A 22,152-nucleotide genomic window follows, 5' to 3' on the forward strand; every position below is an offset into this window, starting at 1 on the left:
GGAACGTCTTTACCTGATTTGCTCTTGGTGGGACAGACACCTGAAGACGGCTGTGATGTGGTTAAATGTGAGGGCTCCAGAGCCAGATTGTCTGGGTTTACTTCCATCTTCTACCACTTAGAACTGCGTGACCTTGAGTACGTGACTGTCCTGTTTCTTGACCCAAGAATGTGGATAATAATATCTATATCACAGGGTTATCGTGAGGACTAAGTGAAATCTTGTGTAGACTTCATCACAGAGTGAGCCCATATTAAATGTCAGCTACAATAATTGCTGCTGTTCTTGTTGCTGTCGTTAATTTGCACCCAGCTCTTATAAGTGAAATGGGTCGTCAGGTTGGGTGTGAGAAGAGATAGCAGCGATCTAGTGACTCCGCTTGTTGGGCTCCTGCGTGTTAGGCCTGCGGTGTGGCTCTTACATGCCTTAGTCCGTTTACTTCTCGTGACGTCATGGAGGGCAGTTTTATCACATCATGGAGGGCCGTGCTCAGGTCAGACAGCTGCCTCCACTTGACGACCTCATGCTTTCCTTGTCTATGGCCAGTTTGGCAGCCAAAGTAACAGGAAAGTCATCCTTTGCCCAGAGCCCATAATATCAGCTACTCACATAAGATGTTGCCTGAAGGGAGGTAAGATTTCCAGAACATAAACTTTTTTGGGAGCGAGTCTTTTCTGTTGTGATGATTGAACAGTGAGGAGGAGGAGAACCTCAGGGGCCTCATCTTTTAAAAAGGCCCATGATCACCAGGTGCCTATTGGTTTTCCTTCCACCCACAGGCAGGTACCCACAGCCTTAACTGCGACCCCAGCCTGCGGGGTGAGGGTGGAAGGGGGCTCAGGCCCCATCCTCCACTATCATAATACAGGCAGCTTCAGGATGGGTGCAGGGCCTTGGGTGACCTGCCTGTGTCCCTGCCCCTCTGGGGAAGGAATATGTGCTCAGTTACATATTTTCTAGAGACAAGGCCCTTATCAGGTGAATAATTTGCAGAAATCTTCTCCCATTCTATGGGTTATCTCTTTTTTTTTTTAGCTGCGTAGGGTGTTAGTGGCGGCATGCGGGACCTTCGTTGAGGCACCCGGGGATCCTTTGTTGGGGCACGGGCTTCTCTCTAGTCGTGGCATGCGGGGTTTCTCTCTCTAGTCATGGTGCGCGGGCTCCAGGGTGTGTGGGCTCTGCAGTTTGCGGCCCGTGAGCACACCAGTTGAGGTGCGGGCCCAGCCGCCGCGCAGCACGTGGGATCCTAGCTCCCCGACCAGGGATCAAACCCCTGTCCCCTGCGTCGCAAGGTGGATTCTCTACCACTGGACCACCAGGGAGGTCCCTGTGGGTTGTCTTTTCCCTTTTTTTGATGGTGTCCTGTAAAGCCCAACATTCCCTTGCCGCCCGGCCCCGCCGTTTTTCCCTGTCGGTGAGGCTTTGCATGTGTGGGATGCCACAGATGTAGAGAAACGGGGGGGTAGGGGGGGTGGGGGGGCAGCAGCCCCTCCCCTGTGCACCTTCCCCTCCCCCTCAAGGTCACTCAACCTGAAGAAGAGTTAAGATTAAAGACCCAAGTTAGTGGGCACGGGGTCAGGGTGGAGCTCTGCCTAAAAGAATCCGGAACTGCAGCCTGGTGTGGCCACGCAGGTGAGCTCGGAGCAGCACGGCCCAGGACTGCCTGGCGCTTCAGGGGCTGGACCTGGGGCCCTGAGCGGCAGGTACTGGCTGGCAGTGCGGTCTGGAGGCTGAGCACCGAGCACAGTAGGGTGCTTCCCCTTGGGCCCGGCGGAGCCAAAGACTACACAGCCGGCGGCTCAGGTTACAGTTGCTGTGGGAACTGTGACCTTTGCATTTCCTGGCTTATGCGTGGAATTTCAGTTGCGTAATTCTACAACAACTTGGATTTTTCCTCTTCTCACCCTCCTTCTTGGCATTTAATTTTTTATCCCAGTGAGTGAGATCTGTAGCCCTCTGCCTGTCTGTCTCCTCCTGGGGCAGACAGTCTCACTCACACTCCTTTCCAGGCCGCTCACCCAGAGTGTGCCAGGCAGGAGACCGGCCAGGGCCTGACCGGTGGGTACCTTCCTGTTGTCCCCTGCAAGGCCCTGAGGCTGGGCCAACCGGCCTGGAGAGGCTTCTGGGCTGGACTGCTGTGCGGGTGTCCAGGATGGGCCCAGCTGTCCCTTTGTGTGTATTTCTCTCAAACAGGCCTTGCTCGTTTCTCCTTGTGCACTTGAGCTTACCCTGTTCTGTGCGCCTGGAGCATCCTCCCAGGTGGCTGAGCTAAATTCTCCCGAACTTCAGTTTCCACTTGCAGTCCTACCCTCTCTGGGAAACCTGTCATCACTACTATGGCCTAAAATTACCCCCTTCCAGGGAACGACATACGACTTGAACATTTCATTTGGCATTTAATTAGATACTGTCTCAGGATATTTTTCTTGTTGGCTCAAGAACATTTGTCATTTGGGGTGGAGGGATGGTCTGTTTTTTTTTGTTTTTTTCTGTAAGATTCTTGAGGGCCAAGGTTTTAAGTCATTGCATTGCTTGTAAATTGGTCAGTGGTTTATATTTGAATGAAGCATGTGTTCTCTTGGTGTCTGCCATGAGGAAGGCATTGGGCCGAGAGCTATGAGGGACACAGGAAGAAGCAAGGTCCTTAAATCCACTTTCCTTAAGATGCCAAGCCTGGCTTTCCATGATGTGGCCTTGCCTGCCCTGCTGTCCTCTTCTTCCTCTCCCAGTGACCTTTAAACCCAGAGTTCCTGGAAGGCCCACGTCTGTTCTCACCGTCTGTTCTCACCTGATGGCCGTGCACCTGTGCCTCCTCCTGCCCCTGCAGGAAGCTCCCGCCTTCCCTCAGCTCCACCCTCCACCTCAGGCGAGACAGCACTTCGCTCCTGCCGCCTTCCTGACCACCCCAGCCAAGGGTCCCTTGTGTTATTTCCTCTTACCTTCTGCTCTTCTCTCCCCCTCAGACCTCTTCACGGTATGTAAGTATGAACTTGTTTTTCTGTTTGTGTGTTGACATTTTTGTCCTGGTGGTTGTGTCCACCACTGCATTTCCATCCAGTATAGGAGACATTTTGTTCACTTCTGTACTCAGACCCAGCATGATGCCTGGTGTTTGGTAGACTCACAATAAATGCTAAATGACTGAGTATTCTTATAGAAACAGATGTATTTTTTTTGAGAGACAAGAAAGAAATGTAAAATGACTAGCGATTTATCCTATAGATTATAGTGCTCTGGTTGGCTTGCAGTAGACAGGCCTATGGAACCGGCCAGTGCCCCCTCTTGAGATACAAATGGAAACTACTTTGATCTCAGCACAACACATGAGCTTTTTTCCTTTCCTCTTTCATCCTTCCATTTCCCTCTCTCCTTTATTCCTTTTTTGGCTTGTCTTAGAAATGATTTAAGGCAACTTGGGCCCTTGATCTGTGCTGTGGGTGAGGCAGGACTATTATTCTGTTCTGTGTAATTCTGGACGCTTATTTTGGGACCTGTGGGACACTCAGTTTTTCCTAAACTCTCAGAATCATTTTTGAGAAGCAACCTTATGCTACTGGCCAGAACAGCGAGGCGAACGGGAGCTTGGAGTCTCATCGCTCTGCCGATTCCCCTCGGGCAGATTGGTGTGGGTATGTGTGCTCTCCCTAATCTTTTAAAGTGGACTTAATATTCAGCTTTCCCGTGTGCTGGAGACTGTCTTAAATAAAGAACCTGAAGGCCCTGGTGAAGTAATGTCTCCAAAATACTTCAAACTCATCAGGGAGGAAAGAAGTGCTGTGTAAACTCAGAGTGTAATTATTAATCAGACTTTCCTTTGGTCCTCTTCTCTGCCCTGGGTTTGCCTTCCGCGGCTGCTTGGGCTCCAGAATTCGCAGACGGAAAGTCCCTGGGCCGCCTCTCCTGCCCTCCTGGCACAGGGGCCCGGACTGCACAGAAACGCTGCTCTGAGGGACTGGCCTTGGTGTGCAGAGTGGCTGTGTGACTGCGCCCCAGTTCCATGGCATCTCCAGCTTCCTTCCAGGAGAGGGGCGGCTCTCCTGCTCATTGTCGGATGGAGTTGGAGTTCTGAGTCCTTGAGGAGCAGTTTGCCGGCGTGGAGCCCACACGGGGGTCTCCATTCTCTACCCCAGGCCACACTGGTCGGAGCTTCCGTTGGGGGACAGATAAAGACCCTCTGCAATCAGAACTGTGTCCATTCACTACAGTGGCACGTTGTCTTCCTTGTTTTCAAGCTTTAGTTTTCGCTTCTGAAAAAGCATCTGATTTCTATAGTAATAACATACATACATTAAAAAAAATCCAAATTTAAAAAAAGGCCAAATTCAGAAGCAGAATTTGATAATTTTCCCTTCACTGCCTTTTCCTCCCCTCCTCTATCCCGAGAAGTCCTATCCCCTAATGCCTGTAGCATTCCTGGCATACAACAGGTGTTTTCATGGTCCTTAAATTGGGGGTGGTGAGAAGAGGTACCAAGTCCTGCTGTCTAAGCCATACAATTTATCATTGTTCACAGAAGTGTAGAATAATATTTTATTTGTTGTGTCTTCCTTGTTCCTATTTATCTTGTCCTCTATTTCAGCACCGCACCCCACTCTGAGGTAGTGCTTCCTGAACTGTGTTCCACGGACTGTTAAAAGGGGTCTGGAGAAAAGCAAAAGATGTTCTTAATAAGATGATTGAATTTTACTCAATTTTTTGGTAGGGGGGAGGATTTTATTTATAAACCTTTTAAAAACTAGTCATTTTTGCAACAGTTCATTTACCCATGAGCCCTTTTGATTTGTGATTAATAAAATACATAATAAATTAATAAAATAATTTAAAGATGTATCTAAAATGTTGAATTCATAGTTTGGATCCTTAGGTGTTTTCTTATTTGTCGTCCCATGCTAATCTAAGTGTGCCTCATACCTCTTGCGCTCCTTTACTGATTCCTTCTGTAAATTTTAACCTAAAACTGCTTTGTGGTCAAATCTGTTTGAGGAGCGCTGCACTCAGTCTTACCTTGGCATTCCCTGTGGTATGGTCGTGGGCACCGCGGCATTATCTGCTCTCTGGGACACCGCGGGCTCACTTCACCATGGTTACTTATTTTAGCCTCACCTCAAAATCCTTATCTCCCTATGAGGCAAATAGTATTGGTCTCTGTTTTACAGCAGGGAGATGGGGCTTCAGAAGCCTGCCTTCACTGACTGAGGCCCAGTGGTGGGTGGGTCTCAGATTCAAGTCCAGATCTGTGGACTCTGGAGCCCGTGCTCTTCACACAGGAGCTCCTGGCATCTGCAGTACTTGTCTTTTGAGCAGCTGTGTCCCTTCCGGACGGTGGGTTGAGTTTGTGCCCAGGTCGCGGTCCCCTCCTCCCCCCAGCGTGCCTGCAGAGGAGGCTCCAGGCTCGGGTTTGAGCACGCGCACGCCGGTCACGTTCCCCCTTCCCTCCACCCAGCTTCATCCCACCCGTCCTCCAAGATCTCTTTCATTATAATAGTTAACTGTTTGTTGTAATTAAGTTAGCTAAGTGTTTATTGAGTTGAATCTGTTAGAACTTTGTCATCTAGTCTCTACTCGCTTCTGAACTACTATTGTCAGTAGGATTCTCTGCCAGTGATTCCCCATGCTTTGGGCAGAGTCTGTGTGTGTGTGTGTGTGTGTGTGTGTGTGTGTGTGTGTGTACGTGTGTGTGTGTACTGCCCATCGGCCAGTCTTGTGGATCTGTTGAGTAGATTCATCAAACGTCATAGCTTGAGTTAATGACATTGCGAATATATATGTTCTGCTTTTTCTGCAGTGCACGTAGATGCTGTTGTGATTAACAAAATACAAATTCATTGGAAAATGTTGAACTCATAGTAGATTTTTTTTATTGTTAGGCATTTTTTTCAATCAATAAGGTATTATAAGGAATGCCATATATCACATAATGATCAAAAAAGAAATAGTTGATGGTAAAAAGGAGTTGTAACTGAAAAAAGCTGGAAACCCCTGGCTGTACCATTCATTTCGCGGTTATGTACTTTTTTGTGGTTTTAGTTATTTTGTGTGTTGTCTTAAGTGCTTAGCTGGATCCTAAGCCCCGTGAGTGTGGGAACTTTGTCTTACACGCCCTCTGTGCCCCTTGGTGTGCTTGCACATAGTCAGTGCCCAGGAAGTGTTTTCAGATTTGGTTTAGTCCTTAGATCCTGTTTTCCCCGTTCCACTCTATTATTTTACTTTCTTGAGCTCCCTCTTGCTTTTCTTCTTTTGTCTAGTTTTTACAAGTAGTCCTCAACCTTCAGTAGTCTTCCATCACTTAATTGCAGGTGTCTGTTGTGCTCCAGCTGCACAGTCAGCAGACATTAGGCAGGGCTGTGGCCCAGTATGTTATCGTTGAATTAATTATTTATTGAGCATTTTTGCCAGGCATTGTGGAAAACGTTATAGAGATGCATTCTCTCATTTACTTCTTAGAAATACCCTGTGAGGTAGGTACTATTTTCACCTCCATTTTACAGGTGTGCCAACTAGGAATTGGACGGCTGAGCGTGTGGCAGTCAGGATCCAATCTCTGTCTGACTCCTAAGCCTGTGCTCGGAAGCCTTCTGGTGTCTGTGCCTCCTGAGATCCTGCATGGTTGTTCCCCTAAGGAATTTTCCGTTGGGAAACAGAAACAATGGCAAACAATACTGCTTGGATGTGAGTAAGTATGAAATTGTTTGGAACTGCGAAGGCGCCCAGAGGCGGAGGCACTCAGGAAGGGCTGGGGGAGGCGAGGGGCTCTGAAACATGGCAGGGAGATGAGCACGAGCGGATTCAGGTGCTGGGAACCACGTGAGCCATGTCCGAGTGAGAGGGATGTGCCCTGGGGTGGGGTGGAGTGGGGTTGCCAAACTGGAGGGAGGGCTGGGTTTCTTGGGGAAAGTGGGAGATGAGATCGGGTAACTCAAGCCAGAGGGACTTGAAATCACACAGGAGACACTATGAGGGATAATAAGTCTGTAGGTTTTTGAGCAGGACATGACAGGGTAAATCCTGTTTAAGAGCCACGAAGTGGGCAGCAGATGACAGATTCCTCATGGCATGATGGTTCTTAATTCTTCCCTGCCTGTATGCCCTTGGGACCTAGTGTCACCTCTTCTGGTCCTGGGAACAGCCATCTGTACAGAGGTCCCTTGTTGGCTGATCAAGCCGCCCTGGAGTATGGAGAAGTGAAGAGTGTAGAACTTGGAGGTCAGAGACCTGGATCCGATTCCTGACCCTGTCTGTCCCTATAGCGTACTAGCTGGACGAATTATCTGACCTTTCTTCATTTTTTTTTTCCCCCATCTGTAATTTGCAGGTAACCCTATGATGACTCACAGGGTTGTTTCAGGATGAAGATCTAGCAGATGTAAGTACAGAGGCTGTTTAATCTAATGGTTCCAGACTTCCTGGGGTTAAGTGCCAGCTATATCATTCACTGTGTGACTTTGGGCAAGTTACTTAACTTTTCTGTGTCTCCTTTTTCTTATCTATAAAATCAGCCTAAAAATTGTACCTACCTCACAAGGAGAATTAAATGAGGAAAGATAGGTCGCTGGCTCTTAAACATGCCTGGCATGTGGTAATGTGATTAATACATTGCAGCTGATATTTTTGATAGTATCATTATTACTACCGTCACAGTACTTGGTTTGGAGTAGGGACTTTCTTTGAGGCAGGAGACCAAAAAATAAAGCCTCCCAACTATATGGTAAGAAACTACCTCTGATCGCTATGTGGAAATGATGTGACTTCAGAGCTTCTCTTAAGCACTGAAATTATAACCATCTTGTGCCAATTTCAGGATCTTTTAGAGATCCCAGGTATTACTGAAATGCTTTAAAAAGTCAGCCATTGTTTTCTTTTCTTTTCTTTTTTTTGTGGGGGGAGAGGGAAGGATTTATTACTTGCAGCAAGTAAGGAAAATACTGGAGATCTTTCCCAAAGCAGCGTCTCAGTCATTGTTTTTTGTTTTCTTTTTAAATAAATTTATTTATTTATATCTTTTATTTTTGGCTGCGTTGGGTCTTCGTTGCTGTGTGTGGGCTTTCGCTAGTTGCGGCGAGCAGGGGCTGCTCTTTGTTGTGATGTGTGGGCTTCTCATTGCGGTAGCCTCTCTTGTTGAGGAGCGTGGGCTCTAGGTGCGTGGTCTTCAGTAGTTGTGGCTCGTGAGCTCAGTAGTTCTGGCTCACGGGCTCTAGAGCACAGGCTCAGTAGTTGTGGCACACAGGCTTAGTTGCTCTGCGGCATGTGGGATCCTTCCGGACCAGGGCTCGAACCTGTATCCCTTGCATTGGCAGGGCAGATTCTGAGGACACCAGGGAAGTCCTCAGTCATTGTTTTTCGATATAGGACTCTTGCGGTTGCAACACTTCTTAGGCACAGAAATACTCCCCTTCTCTTTTTTTTTTTTTTTTTTTTTGAATATTTATTTATTTATTTAGGCTCCTCTGGGTCTTATTTGCGGTACACGGGATCTTCGTTGCAGCATGTGGGATTCTTAGCTGCCGCATGCAGAGTCTTGGTTGCGGCATTTGGGATCCAGTTGCCGGTCCAGGGGTGGAACCCAGGCCCCCTGCATTGGGAGCACGGAGTCTTACCCACTGGACCACTAGGGAAGGGAAGTCCCTCCCCTTCTCTTTTAAACAAAGAGGGAGGGAGGGAAAGGAGAGAGGAGAAGTCTGGATTTCCTCTGGCCGCACAGTTGCCTCTGTCCGAGGACTTGCTACTGCAGGGCAGGGCAGGAGACACCTGCCTGTACGGGCAAGGTCAGCTCTGCTGGATCTGCCCTGGGTGTGGGCAGTGCAGAGGCCCCACAGTGAGCTCTGCGCCTGCTTTGTGCCCCTTCAGGCGGGACCTTTCTGTTCAGGACTGTTTCCCTTCCCCTCGACCCAGACCTCAACCAGCCATGTTTAGCTTTATAGCAGGACAGTCACACTCAGCAGCCTTCTGGCTGCTTTGAAAAGCCCTCAAGCCCTGTTCTTGAACCAGCAGTTGTGTCTTGAGTCTTGAATTTATCTGTGTGGAGCAATTCTTTCCTTTTATTTTATTTTTTTTAAACAAAACTCAAATTGTTGGACCTTGTCCTTTGTAGATGAAGTGAGAGTTGCTTTCTGAGGACTGGTTCATACCAGAAACCAGCTGCTTTTAAGTTGCTGCGGATCTTTAAAGGGACAGTTGATTTGTGGATCCAATTCCCTGGCCACACAACCTGGGTGTCTGTAGGATTCTGGTGTAGGCTGTGACAGTGTTGAGGTGGGTGACAGCTGGCAGAGGTGTGAGTCTGGTTTTAAGACTTTCATCTCAGGCAGGGTCAAAGTCTTGTGGAGCTAATCTCTTTGACTCCCCTGCCCCCCGTTACGGTTGGTAATAAGTATGGACATGTGCCACGTGCAGAGATGGTGGACAAAACCCAGATGCGCGCCTTAGCCCCGTGGGCAGATGCTCAAACAGAAGCAGCCTCGTTGGAGGGCAGTGGTGTCTTACCTGGAGCAGTAGCCTCCATTAGCAGTTCCTCTGTGACTCGCCAGAAGACTGGGCTTGTGCACATTTGGCCTCACCGTGCAAGGTCAAAGTGCATCAGAAGGATGTGCAGGAGGACAGCCGGTCGGAGCAGGCAGAGTGATACAGCAGACGGGGCTTGCTCCAGCTTTGCCCTCCTTGGTTCTCGCACTGGGGCTGAGGAGGAGAGGCGGGTTTTGGGTAATGACTGGCTCCTCCTTCATCCTTGTGAGGACACGGGATTCCAGCTCACTAGTGTACTGCTTTGAATATACTCCACTTAAAATGTCCTGTGGCTTGGGCTTAGGAAACCAACCTGCCTTTGCCTTGGGGACGCATAGAAGGGTGTCTCTGTGAGCACCTTGGTCGTCATTGCCATTGCACTGAAGAGTCTGGGGGGCTCAGAATTGCCCTTTGTTCTAAATGCAGCGGAGAGGGGCCACATCCTTAAATACAGCCCTAGGTACCTGACCCTCAGCTGGCTGCTCAGTTGTCTGAAGCCAGGAGCATCTTCCCTGGGAGGCTGATGCTCAGTCTGTGGCATTTTGGAGTGTGGGTTAGGGTGGGAGATGGCAGAAGAAGCTTTCATGGCTCCCAGTGCATGTGGCCGTGTCTTCAGCAGAGCCTGTGTGCCAGGTTTGTCGTGACCCCTGGGGCTTATCGGGCACTTAAGAGGGTGAGAGAGGGCTCAGATGAGTGAAAAGCCTTCCTCAGTGCCCGGGGGGTCAGAGGTACTTCGAGCCCCTGCCCGTTGTCATCACCTCCTTAGGCTCCCGCAGAAGGAAGGTGTGCTTGGCCGTGGCAGGGTAAGGAATGGCGATGTAGGCCCGTTGCGTGTTAACAACGGTCTTGCTTTACTGCTTGGGAGATAGTTAGGAATTTTCAGATCTTTTCATCCATATTTATGTAAAACACAGGGAAGCAAAATAATTCCGTGAAGGACTAAAGATGGCTGTCATTTCATCTCACGTGTGTGTGTCCCTGACAGAGTCTTCCTTTAAGCATTCTGTGTCTAGGAAAGTTGTAGATAAAGTTAAGCCACTGATTGGGATATAAAGTATTTATTAGCCTTTCCACCTTGAACAGAATGCAGGTAATAAATAAAGTCAGCAGTTGGTTTGTATACCCTCTATAGCTAATCTGCTTTGTTATTTCTTTCTTCAAAATATCTTTGGAAATCGCTTATCTTCTATGTCTAAAACTACACCTGCCATAATTGGTGCTCAGTATTGTAAGGACTTTCCCTTTTTAGATTACGGTTCCCATTGCTATAGTTCTAGTCTCTTCCCCCTTCATTTTATGCCCAAGTGACTGTCCAGGCCTCCTGGACATTGCCTGGCTGCAGTTCCATTCTCCTTGGTACCACCCTCCTGGCTGTGGCCAAGCCATCCTGCTGCGAAGCTTGGGCTGCTGCCTGCAAGGCCCCCATCAGCTGTTATACCTGGCTCTGAAAGCCCACAGGCAGTTGTCACCACGCTCCCAGTCCCCTGCGTGCGCTCTGCTGAGTGCTGCCTCTGGCCTTGTGTGTGCCTCCTCTGTCTCTTCTCTGCTCCCCCGAATCCTAACCATCCTTACTCCGATAGCCTGGCCACGCAGTATAGGAAGCATTTGCTTGTTTGCTCTCGTGCCTGCGGTACTTTCTTCCTTAATTGGATTGTACGCTTCTTGAGGGTGGGAATGCTGTCTTGTCTGCATGTCTCTTCCAGGGGTCATTGTATGTTGGCCACTTTGTGAGCAGTCAGCAAACACTTGATTGACACGCTTACCATGATCTTACAGTCATTGGCCTAGAAAATAATCAGTAAGAAGCACTTCCCTACCGTTGCCCCATTTTGAATTCTTTTTTCTGTATGTCTTATTGTCTGTCTCAGGCTGAATGTTCAGGACAAGGTTGTATGGATTTGGCTAGGAAAAGAAACCCCAAACAGTATATTTTTAAAGGTGAATCTCATGGAAATGCCAAGTACCCTTTTGCTCTTTGGAAAGTGGGGTGGAAGAGGAGAGGAGTAGGTCTAGATGGGTGATTTGGTGATGGTGGTGATGGCACGTGTGGGTGGGGATGGAGGCCTTCCCTTGAACAGGAGATGCTCTTGAATGGCCGAGGACAGGCACAGCCTGAGGGGGGATTTGGGGTGCAGACCCTCCAGCGGCTGCTCTCTTGTTTTCCCCTTCTTGTCTCCATTCTCCCACCTCCACCCCCAAGTCTGGGCCGCCTCCTCTGTGTTGGAGGTGATACTGCCTCCTTAAGTGGCACAAAGTGTGGGGAAGAGACTCTAGCAGTTGCGGAACGTGCTAAGGATGTAGACCTTCTCTTTATCAGGAGCTCCACTGAGCTGTTCTGGACCTGTTCGTGGTTGATAAAGGAGCAGATTCTGTGGGTGTGAGACCATGTGCCCATCTACTTAGCGAAGGGTCACGGGGCCAAGAGTATAGGAAGCAAAGTGGGGGTGGGGTGAGAGGCTGGATCCAGGGTCAGCTCTCGAGCGTGGGGGAGGGCCTCTGCCAGGGGACCAGCTTTGCCAGGTGTGACGCTCCTGCACAGCGAGATGGCCAAGGGGTTACTTCGTCTGTGCGTGGGCCACCAGTGGGACCCAGCAGGAAGGAGGTTTATGTATTTGTTCTTTATTTATCTTTTCAGCTCCTTGGGCTCTCTTATTCTCATACCTCATATTTTATCCATTAGCAAATTCTGTGAACTCCACTTTTGTATTTTGATCCGGAATCTGACCACAACCTACAGTGGTACCGCTTTAGCCAAGTCACAGTCATCCATCCCCTGGATTTTTGCAGTAACCACCAAACCTGTTTCCCTGCTTCCACCCTTGCACCACTAGATGTATTGTCAGCAGCCAGTGGTCCTCACAGTGGCCTGCAAGGTCCCACACAGTCTGTTGTCCCCTGGCGGCACTATCCCACCTCCAGTCTTGTGTGCTCTTCCCTTGCAGGTGATCCCAGACCAGTCTGGGTGACAGCAGCCACCCTCCCCAGCCAGCACTTCCCGTTCTTCTCCCACACTGCGTTTTTCCTCCACAGCGCGTGTTTCCCTCTAATATGTGGGTGTTTGCTTGCATGCTGTCTCCCCCACTAGAGTGAAAGCTCCTTGAGAACAGGAATGTTTGTCTTATTCACTCTGATCCCCAGTGCTAGGCACGGGGAGTGAACAGCATATACTTGTTGGCTTCATTCTCATCCATTTATTCTGCATCCATTATGTTCTAGGAACCAGGCTCTGGGGCCTACAGTGTGCAGACACACACACACTGAATAAGACATGCATCCCCCCGCCCCGCACAGTGGGCTCACTGCCTAGTGAGAAGCAAATGATGAAGTAACGACAGACAGCGTAGTGGAAAGGCAGGGAAGGAGGGCCGATAAGCCTCTGTAGGAGTAAGGATGGAACTGACCATGCTGCACAGGGTAGGGCGGGGGTGCCGCGAGCTGCCTGGACCATCTCCACCCTGGACATGAGGACCACTTACCTAGAGCCGGTCTGCTGCTGTTTGTGCACATCTGCTTTTCATCTTTTCCTGTGAGGCTCAGAGAGGATTGCCAGCTGCCTTTTGCTAATCAGTCAACAATTAGTAAATGCTCTTTTGCATACAAAGTATGCTTCTAGACACCAGAATACTAGTGGATCTTGAAGGCAGGGAAGGTGTCCTGAGTTTTTTCATTTTCATGTCAAATGAGTCCATTTCCTGTAAACTTTCCTTATAAGGTCTGTCTTACATGAAGTTAGTTTTCTTTTTTTCTATACTCTTTCCAGGGTTTTTCCTCCCTTTATTGATTTATGTTTGTTTTTCTGTTCTAGAAGGATTCTGTCCCTACCGGGAGGAATTTATTTCCTTAACCTACCTAATACTTGACTTGCAAAAACCATCCGTCCCTCTCCTCCCTTCTCCAAAGGGTAGGCAGTCATTGTATATCACACATGGTACAAAATGGGCCCTAAGGCCAGGACTGCCACCACCTAAGCCCCCTTCTCATGGTCCCTTCTGGCCCTGCTGGTCGCAGCATGTTGGTGGTATGGTCCTCTCCACGGATGGACAGTTTAACTTGACGTTGGCTTTGGGGCAGAGGAGTGCATCTGCTCCAGCTTTAACAGGAGAAGAGGGTGAGGTTGGGCCAGCAGGGGAGGCACCTTTGCAGGGAGGACACTTTCCTTCTTCTATAACTGCCTCTAGCCCTTGTTGTCTCTGACTGTTAAGCGTTTGCATTTGGGGGAACATAACACCACGTGGACTGAGCACCTAACCCGAGTAAGGGTTTGTGCTAGTTGGTGAGTTAATGGACAGAAGGGTTAGAGGTTTGCTGGCTCTGCGTTGGCGGGGCTTTTCTGCAGGAGGTGGTAGTAGATGAGCTGGCCTAAAAGTGTTAGAAGTTGAGGGTCATGGGGTTTGCATAATTTTAATTGGTGATGAAAATCTGTACGTGAATATCACCCAAGAGGTCAAATCATGCCACCTCCCTGGGTTGGTTTATCCTGAGAGTTCAGTTATGGGTAACGTGGAATATTTAGTTGCTTGGGGATGAACCTTCCTTCCTCTTAACTCCGAGCAAAGCTCTGCTCTTTTTTAGTAGCAGGGCTTACCACTTAGGAAAGTCCAGCCAAAGCCGTTCTGTGTAAGCGGCCCCGTTGGAGTCTGTCCTGTTCTCCATGCAAGACTGCACAGTTCTGTCTCCTTCAGAGCTTCCCTTAGTAAATAAAGGTTAGTGTATCCGTTAGGGTTGGTTTTAAAACTGCTGGGAATTGCAAAATATGGCTTAAACATGAAAGAAGGTTTTCTCCATTATGTAAAGAGGCCTAGAGGTGGGAGGCTCAGCCAGTAGCCATTTCCATGGTCATCAGGACGTTGCCTCCTTCTGTCTAAAAAGATAGAAGTTCTGGCCCTATTAGCTGCAGCATGTGGTCCACTCCATGGGTTGACAGGTGAGAGTTTAACTGACCTAACTCCACTGCCCTGGCACATGATTTCCATCCTTTAGGTTACCTGGTGGTCAGACATGGCTGCTGGAGCTCCAGCCATCATATTTCTGTTTCCAAGAAAAACACAAAACAGAAGAAATGAAGAGAAAGACAAAAAGTTGCTCTCCCATGTAAGACAACTCCCTTAAGGGAGTCTTTCTGGAAGGCTCACACACCTCTGCTTATATCTCATTAGCCAGCACTTAGAAAAGATGGTCACAGCTAGCTTCAAGGGAGGCTGGGAAGTGTGGTTTTGTACCATTGCTGGCCCTGATCAAGTTGGGGTTCTGTTGCTAAGAAAGAAGTCTTGCTACAGTGAGTGAGTGTGTCTGAGCTCTTTGCTGTAGCTGGCATGTCTCACATGAGTGTGCCCTACTTCCTGCAGACGTCCGGAGGGACAGTGATTCTTTCTCTAGATACTGACTGGTTGTCCTTGTGTCTCTCCTTCCAGCTGAATGATAATCCAGTTGCAAGAGTCAGTTGGCAGCCTGGTAGGTAAGAGGGGCATGTATTTCTGGAGGTGACGTCTTAGTTGGCAGCAGTGGCAGCTCAGGCCTGGGCACACCTGGGAGGTTGCTGTTCTTACATCTCGGGGCTCTTCCTCCCCTTCCCTCTCTGAACCCTGTTTTGTTTAGAAGCTGTGATCGTGATGTGCGACCCCTCTTGGCTTCGCTGTGTCACTCACCGTTGCAGGTCCTCGGAGGAGTGGGTGCGATGTCAGTACAGTGAGAAGCTGATGTGCGTGTCCCTCTGCGGCTGTGTCTCCTAGGAGGTCAGGGTTACAGAGGACACACTCAGGAGTCCGTCTTCCTGCTTATTTCTTCCACCTTGCACGTACACATTCACAAACACCACCTAACGGTCCAAGGTTTTGGCTTATGACTAAAAATCTGAAATTCCTAAATTCTCTGGACCCAAGTCCTCAGGAAACCCGGATCTTATGCTCAGCTCAGTGAGTTAATTGGAGTTCTCTCAGATCTTTTCCAGTTGAAATCCTCAGCAGCTCTGTGACGTCAGCTGGGGACTTTTCGGGCAGGAGATGTATTTCCACCTCCCACCCCTGGCTGAAGTTGTCTAGGAAATTGTCCCTGACACATTGAGATGCGTAGCAGATTTGCGTTGAGCTGTCAAGAGAATTGTGGGGTTCATCTTAGAAAATGGTGCTCTCAGCAGCTTGAGAAAGTGTTAATTTGTAAAAATCAAACATATTATGGGATGCTGATCGGTGGGAATCACTCTGAGCGAGCGTAGGAGGCTGTCTTGGCTCTTAGATTTTAGTGGGTTCTCAGCTGGGCGCCTTTTTAGATGCTTTCTGTTTCTCCTGCTGCACTAGCTTCTCCCAGTGCTGGTCTGCCTGCTAAGCCCTGGCTGCACTGATAGTCACGCCGCCGTCTCCTGAGCAGGACAGAAGGAAGGCTCCCTGTAGAGAGGGGTGGGTGGGCATGTCTTCCACAGGAACGCAGGGATAGAGAGGGTGCGGGGGCGGAGCAGACACACTATGGTGCGGGTTAGGGTGGAATGGGGTTAGGGTTAGGGTTAGGGTGGAATGGGGTTAGGGTTAGGGATAGGGTTAGGGTTAGGGGTTAGGGTTAGGGTTAGGGTTAGGGTGGAATGGGGTTAAGGTTAGGGATAGGGTTAGGGTTAGGGTTAGGGGTTAGGGGTTAGGGTTAGGGTGGAATGGGGCTGCAGCTCCCAGTCCCCGTCCAGTGCTCTGATTGTCTGTCTCTCCGAGAGGTTGAGACTTAAGTAACAAAACCAGGATCTGAATCTGATTCTGTTTGACTCATGGCCTATGCCCTTAACCACGTCACATAGCTGCTGCTTCCTCTTTATTTCGTTCATTCAACGAGTGTCCGAGTGCCTCTGTGTTCCAAGCATGGTTCTAGGTGCTGGAGACGATAGCAGCAAGCCAAACAAAGAAAAATCCTTACTCTTGTGGAGCTTATTTTATAGCAGGGGGTAACCTCCCACCACCTTTCACAGTCAGTTTCCTCACATGATATTTTGTATAAACACCACACTTCTTCCCCAGAGTGTTCCTTAAATGATTCTTCTTTTTCTCAAGCACTAAAACTAGGGGTTTCTTGTTTGTTGGCTATTGGAATATTGATCCCTCCCGTCCCCTGCTCCCAGCATCACAACTGGTTATTGGGACAGCTAAGACACAGCGCCTTATGGGAAGCCTGGGGCTCAGGAGGTTACCCATATCTGGGGCCTGACTGTGCCTGTCATTTCCCTTCTTTCCCAGGGAAGGGTGTTCCTGGCTTACATGGAGTTGCTTTGTGTCCCCCACTCCCGTCCCCTAGCTGTTGTTGTTTTAAATTTATTTATTTGGCTGCATCAGGTCTTAGTTGAGGCACGCCGGCACACGGGATCTTTCATTGCAGCGCACGGGCTGTTCGTTGCAGCACGCAGGCTTCTCTCTAATTGTGGCGCTCGGGCTTCAGAGAGCACGGGCTCAGTAGTTGCGGTGCATGGGCTTAGTTGCCCTGTGGCATGCGGGATCTTAGTTCCCCAACCAAGGATCGAACCTGCATCCCCTGCAATGGAAGGCAGATTCTTAACCACTGGACCACCAGGGAAGTCCCCCCTCAGTTGTTTTTGAGGGCTGGTTTCAGAGGTTCTTGTGTTCAGTTTATTTTAGGTGGTCACGTGCTTAATTTTTTCCACTGGAGTCTGGTTCTGGCCTTATGGATACAAGAGAAGGTTAGCTGAATGTTTTTGTCTGTCTTCAGATCAGGTTCAGGTGCCTGGAGACAGGTGACTTCCCTTCTATAGGAAAGAGGAGGGAACATGTCACAAGATGACTTTCCACTAAGAATAGCGCATTCGTGAGATCTCTTGGATGCAGGTTTTCGAATTCAGTTTCCTGACGTGAGGCTGGAAGGCGGACTTCCACCAGCATCATCCTCATCTCCAGGCTTTATTGAGTATTTTCTGTGTGTCTGGCACTGTGAGAGGCATTTCACATATGTTCCAGCCTCCTCTGAGGCCAGAAAAGGAAACGGGTTAAGAAACTCCCGCAGAGCCACGTGGATGGAGAAGGGACAGAGTTGGGGTTGAACTGAGGCTTCCCGGGCCTTACGCACGTCGCGCACGGATGGTTGCCTTTTGCTCGTCAGGTGCTCTGCTGGGACCGTGCGCCTCAGCTCTGAGTGGGCACCTGCCAAGCGGGACGTGCCAGCTTGTGTGAGCTCTTCTCCTCAAACGACAAATCATAAAAGCTCAGGGTTTTTGCAGCGTGACTGATTGGTTGTTTGATGTTTTCCTCTTTCTGTTTCCACTCCTCCCTCCCTTCCCCCAAATGTACCCAGGTTGGCTTAGGTCTGCCTTCTCAATTCTAGAATTGTGGCAAACTTTAAAAGCCTGGGAGACTAGAATGTGGTGGGAGATTTGAGGAGGCTGCCTTTGCATGTCGGAGCTGGTCACTTACTCCAGAGGTTTCTAGTCTGGATGCTGGGACTTAGCGGTGCCTTAAGGAAATTAGAACACACGATTGTCTAAAGGGTCTGTAGGGAGGTGCATGGGTCTTGGAGGTGCTGGGCCAAGCACCTAACTATTTCAGAGAAGCTTCTGCCTGTTCTGGGTGTTGGAGACTGGCTGCCTACAGGAGGTCTAATCACTTAGCTAGTCCTGGCCTGTCTTTACAGAAAAGGAAGCTGCAGCCTTGCTCGCACGGCTGATGTGGTCCAAGGAGCTGTCGGGTCAGTGCTGCAGTCCTGTCCACCCTCAATCAGCTCCACCTAGGCTCTCGGGTTGGTTCGCACAAGTGTGAGTCCAGTGGTTTGACTCTGTAGGGCACCTTTAGGAAGGGTTAAAACATTGAACCTCTAGGGCAAATTAGGAAGTTGCTCTCTTATTTTACCATAACAGAAAAATGTTTAACTTCGTGGCAACCTTGAGCCATGGCTTTCACTCCTCCAAACACCCGTATTTGGTGTTTGACCTTGAACAGGCCTGTGGTTTCTTCTTTGTGCTTTGAGTTTTTCCTTTGGTGAAAGGGATATTAAATACCAGATATAGACAGTGGGGTGCTGACAAGAAAGGGAGAGTGTCATAAAGGGCCTCTCTATCTCTCAGACCCTTTAAGAGTAAGGAATTGTTTTTTTATAGTGCTTCACAGCTTAGGAAGCATTTCACAGACATTGCTGAAATTGATTTGCAATAGTAGGGTAGGCAGGGCTTGGATTGTGATTTCCATTTTATAAATGTACAAATGGATTGAGAGCAGTTGTGTGGCCTATGAGACGAGCCCTGGTTCAGACCCCGTCCCTGTGGTGTGCACTGCGCTCCTGCCGCGCTGCCCTGCCTTCCCAGAGCGTGCATGCTGTCGGGGCATCCTGGTGACCCCTCCTGCATCTGGGCCTTCATTTCTGTTTGCTGAGGAGCTTACTGGGCAGCGGCAGAGCCACTTGGTCTGAGACAGCAGAGGAAGTGACCCAGCCCGGAAGTTGGGCCACGTCACCAGATGGCACAGTTGGAGACCACTGTTCTGGCCCTTCTTCTGGGAGACCCGTGTTAGGAGGCCGACATAGGGTGGAGCTGACAGTGGGATTTCCTTTCCTGGTCATTACGGGATGGCAAGCATTTAAAAATATCTCATGAACATTCTTTGGCTAGTGGCTGGGTGTGCGCCGAAGTTCATGGCCTTAAACCTCGGAGGGGCACCAAGTAGCCGAGTAGCTGGGGCTGCCTTCTGCAAGATGTTTATCACGGGTGTTGCCCTTTATTAGACCAACACGCTGAAGTTATTCCCTACCTCGAACTTACTCTCAGGCCACTCAGGGCTCTTCAAGAGAATTAAGTCTCGTAATTCTTGGTACCTAAGTAGTGATACAGTTTGGGAATATTTTTATCTTTTTTTTTACACAGACAGCTATCCCCTGAATGACTGTGTTTCATGCTTCTCCTTTGCCTGAATATTTTCGCTCCATCTAAAATACTATTTTCTCTCTTCCCAACACTGTATCCCAAACTTCTCCAGTTCTACTCAGTCCTCTAAATGTAAAGGCTGTTTCTGATTCACTTCTTTACCTTCTCCAGAGCACCCCAGCCCAGGTAGACCTTTGAGATCCTTTGGCTCCTTGCTGCTTAGGAGCTTGTTCCCAGGTCGCCACCCGGACCTGTGGCGTCTGAATCTGCATTAGGAGGACTCTCGGGTGCTGGGTGTACGCAGAGGAGCACCTGCTCTCGGGCCTCCTGTCGTGTTTGTTTATCACCTAGTGTTAGCAGTTAACAGTCTCAGTGTTTTGTCCTCCCCTTTACAAATTTATCTTTCCTTTCTGATCTCTTGGCAGTACCTGATGCAGTCTCGGCGCTGAGCAGGCACTAGTCAACATCTGTGGGCTGACTGGCAGTCACCCTTCATTTGAAACATTTGTCGGCATGTAGAGATGTGACATGCATGCACATAAAAATTTACTGCTAAAAGAGCAAGAAAATTAAGAGGAGGCACAATAAGTTTGAATGCACTGAGTGCGGCAACATTTGTGGAAGGGGCATAGGCGTTGGAACCAGCCAACCCTCGGTGGATAAGTTCTCCCAGCTCCCTCACCTACTGTGGGTATGCGGCCTTGATTATTCTCTCAAGCCATAATTTAATGGTCTGATCTCTAAAATGAGGGTGACAACATACTTACAACGTTGTTCTAAAGATAAAATGAGATAATGTAGGTAAAGCATACACCAGTGTTTGGCACATAATGCTCAGTAAGTGGTAGCCAGATGGTACAAATGAAGGCATTCATGGACTCAAAAATCGCTAGAAGTTTTAAAGTGCTTTAATTGGATTCTTGCTAGCCTTTGAGACACCCACTGTTTTATAACATGGCTGAAATAGGGACAGCTTTCTAAGGGTCATGTTCCATCTGCCCCCCTTGTGGTCTCATCGTTTCCGGGATGTGCCCTAAGCTCTGGAGGACAATCCCTATCTTCTGTATTCAGTATCCCCAGGAACACCAGTCTCGGGGAGGTGCCTGGTACCAAATGCTGCCAGGCTGAGGTGTGAGGCTGTGAGGGGAGCAGCTGCCTTGGAAGACTGTGCCCCCACTGCCCCCTCCGCCCCAAGGTTTATGCTGCTGCAAACAGATGCACAGAACTACTAATGGTGGAAGCTGACCTAAAGAACTGTCCTGGGAGCTCTCAGAAATGCAGTTAGAAAGTCAGCAAGGTTGTCGCAACACAGTGGATGAGTCCTCCCCCAAGCTCTTGCCCTTCCTTTGGGCCGGGAGGGGAAGGGGGGACTTGCCAGGTTACGAAATGATTTCTTCTTCTGGGGCAGGTGGTGGGATGGGAGCGGGGTGGTACAGGCATCGGAGGTCAGCTTTGGGAGCTGGTGTGATACGGTGCGTGTACTTAGTGTTGAAGCAGAGGCCCGGGTCGTATTCTGCTGTCTGCTGGTGTGCCCCCCGCAAGGCGGGGTGTACATATGGGGGTGAGTTCACAGATATCAAGCTCTTTGAAGATGAAAATCATTCAGTTTATCAGCTGGACTGTCACTTCCTTTACTCTTTTTTTAAAGTCATCTTGTTTGGGTTTTTTCCCCCCGTTTTTTAAATTGAAGTATAGTTAATTAACAATGTGTTAGTTTCAAGTGTACAGCAAAGTGATTCAGTTATACACACACACATATTCTTTTTCAAATTCTTTTCCTCATTTTCTTTGCTCTTGGTTTAAAATAGACTGTTTACCTTGTCTTATGCATTGGATCTATTCATATTTCACCTACTATGTTTGAACCTTGTTACAAGTCAAGTTAAAAAATGTTTAACTCTTGAGGGGATTGAGACTTCTTTCTATACTTACAATTTTACAATGACAAGTCAGTGGAAAACTGGAATTAGCAGAATTCACTCTTCAGGTTGGTGATTCTGTAACAGCTACATGTATAAAATACTGTGAAGTCTCGTGAAAGGAGGGCATATCTTGGAGTTCAGAGTGAGGCAGGTGTCCGGGTGTTTTCCTCTTTCCTCTACACTCCCTGCTTGGTGAAGGCAGAAGGCAGGCCGTGTCTGGGGAGTCGCGGTCATGCCACTGGGTGGCCTCGGTCTCTGCGGGGTGAGTGGCCGTCTTGGCTGGTTCAGGCTTGCCAACAGTGCTGTGGGCTGCGAGGTTACCGTGCCTGACAGATGCAGGACAGATGTCCAGTCCAGCTGCGTGGCACAGAGCTGTGCTCCCATCCTAGATGGACGACAAACGACTTTTGTACAGTATTTCTCTTCTGAGTCACGCTCCCACTTTCTTTGTGATTTAAAAAATGTCCTCCCTGACGTGTGGAGGGGCAGCATCAGGGCTCTCCAGCCCCCTGCTTCCCGCTTGGTATGAGTGTCCTGTGCTCTGGCAGAGCTGTTTGCCGGAGAGCAGAGGGAGGGGCCTTCCCTTGGGAAGAGGTCAGGAAGGACCAGAGACTAAAAATAGGCAGCTTCTAAGAACCAGCTTACTGCTCCCTCAGCTCAGATGTGGTCCTCCTGTGATAACCGGGCTCAAAGTAGAGTGTTGCTTTTGGAACAAAGAGAAAGTAAATCAACCCTCATTAAAAGGAAGAAAGAGACAGATATCACCACAAAACACAGGTTTTTACTGTATGTTCCAGATAAGAGAAATGCTCCCAAATTGCCTGGTAGATTTAGATGTGTGTCCCCTGGTAATTCCGGGTGTGTGTGTGTGACACTAGGATGGTTCCGTGTGTCAGGTGC

General features: G+C 49.0%; 1 protein-coding gene across 15 annotated transcripts in view; it reads left to right on the forward strand.

The window, feature by feature from the left end:
• The first annotated feature begins 6,488 nt into the window (after positions 1-6,488).
• MICAL3 (microtubule associated monooxygenase, calponin and LIM domain containing 3) overlaps positions 6,489-22,152 on the forward strand; it is a 147,978-nt gene continuing 132,314 nt past the window's right edge. For all 15 annotated transcript variants that reach the window (XR_007470271.1, XR_007470272.1, XM_049694790.1 and 12 more), the window contains exons 1-2: positions 6,489-6,673; positions 7,313-7,363. The gene's annotated coding sequence lies outside the window, so the exon portion shown is untranslated. The remainder of the gene's footprint in view (positions 6,674-7,312; positions 7,364-22,152) is intronic.

This window comes from Orcinus orca, chromosome 11 (assembly GCF_937001465.1).
Source record: "Orcinus orca chromosome 11, mOrcOrc1.1, whole genome shotgun sequence".
In the NCBI taxonomy this organism is placed as follows: Eukaryota; Metazoa; Chordata; class Mammalia; order Artiodactyla; family Delphinidae; genus Orcinus; species Orcinus orca.